We start from the raw sequence: 1,940 nt of genomic DNA on the forward strand, positions 1-1,940 counted from the left end.
GAGGAGAAGGGGACGACAGAGGATGAGATGGTTGCATAGCATCACCGACTGGATGAACATGAGTTTGAGGAAACTCTGGGAGTTGGTGATGGGCAGGGAGGCCTAGTGTGCTGCAGTCCATGGGGTTGCAAAGAGTTGGACACGACTGAGCGACTGAACTGAACTAAACTGAGGCTGTGGGGAGCAGAATGAGGAACAGGAAAGTGATAATAAAAGGTACAGAGTTTCTTTTTGAGCTGATGAAAATGTTCTAAAATTGACTGTGTGATGGTTGCACAACTTTGAATATACTAAAAATTATTGAAATGTTCACTTTAAATGGGTGAACTGTATGGTATGTGAATTAAAAAAAAAAATTGGCCTCATCGTGGGATCTTAGTTCCCTAACCAGGGATCAAACCCCTGCCCCCTGCAATGGAAGCATGGAGTGTTAACCACTGGACCACTGGGGAATTCCCAGGTATGTGAATTACATCTTGATAAAGCTGTTGGGTGCGGGGGAGGGGGGAAGGATTCTAAAACTTTCAGCTGAGCCAGATCCAGTTTTGAGTATTTCTTTAAAGGTCACACACTTGGCCTCCAGGGGGCCGTGTTAAGCTGGTGAGAAGAGGCATTTTTCTTCCTCTTCTGGTCCACAGTTAACTCAGATTTCTCTGTCTGCCTCGCTCACATCAGACATCAGCATTTCACCTGTACATCGCCTGCTTTCTCACGCTCGCCTGGTTGTCTGGGTCCTTGGCTGTGTCCCTGCCTGCCTCCAGGCTGGCTGTCCGTCTGCCCATCCCTCAGCCTCAGTCCCTCATTCCAGCTCCCGATTACTCTTTCAAAGGGGCTTCTGGGGATGGGGGATCGGGCAGGGCCAAGGCAGGGGGTCGTGCATGAGAACAGAGTGACCAGGTACACGGATGCTGGGGGAGCCAGAGGCCTGGGGAGGCAGGGGCATGGCTGCAGCCCCGTGTCCTTGACTGAGTGTGGGTCAGCCCGCCTGCTCCTGCCCAGCTGTGCGGAGGCCAAGAGGTGAGGATGAAGGAGGCAGGCAGGTGCAGAGCGAAGCCCGTGGGCCCTGAAGGTGCTTGGTTCAAGTCCCACTCCTGCCAGCTGTGGACTCTGGGTAAATGGTCTCCTTTATACAAGGCTTAGTTTCCTCCTCTGTAAAAGGGGGCGAATAGCGCATAGCTTGTGAGTTTCTTGTATTAAAAAAAAAAAAAAAAACAACTAAAGGCAGCAACATGTTTCTGGGCTGGAGTGTTTCTTGGTGTGGGCTGGAGTGTGGATTAGGATCAGCTGGAATGCTGCAGGGGAGGCCCAGGAGTTCCAGCCCCCGGGTAATTCTGGCTGGCTGTGTGACCCTGGGCAAAGCCCTCAACCTCTCTGAGCCCTGCTCAACGATAACAGTTCTGCCCATTTCATGCGGGTACAGGTGAGGACTCAGGACAATAGCCGCCTCGTGGGCCTGGGTATCAAGACCCGGTTCTCTCCCTGCACGCGGGACATCGGTCAGGCTGCCCACACCAAGCTGGGTCCCTCCTCTCTGGGCTTGCTTCTTCCTTCCTCCTCAGCAGTATCTTCCCCGTGAGCCGATGTGAATACAGCCAAGCTCTGTGGATTGGAGCAACGGGCCGGGATGAGCTTGGGATGGACGTCATGGATCATGCTTGCCAGTGACGCCATTCCACCCCCTGGGTATGACTCAGCCGTTAGGATATGATTTCCCATCCCGTGGAGGGTCCTTGTACCCTCCCAGAGGGACCATCCCGAGCCCCCCATCCCACCATTGGATGAAAAGACCTTTCAGCTGGCCCCTACCCCAGTGCTCAGGGGAGACTGTAGTCGTGATGAAGGGCAGTGATTTGTGGAACCTCCAGTCGCCTGTGTCAGCAGGGCTGGTGGCACATCGGAGAGGAAGTCATCCAGAGCTCTGTCTGCTTGCATGTGGCCCG

This window comes from Cervus canadensis, chromosome 32 (assembly GCF_019320065.1).
Source record: "Cervus canadensis isolate Bull #8, Minnesota chromosome 32, ASM1932006v1, whole genome shotgun sequence".
Classification (NCBI taxonomy): domain Eukaryota; kingdom Metazoa; phylum Chordata; class Mammalia; order Artiodactyla; family Cervidae; genus Cervus; species Cervus canadensis.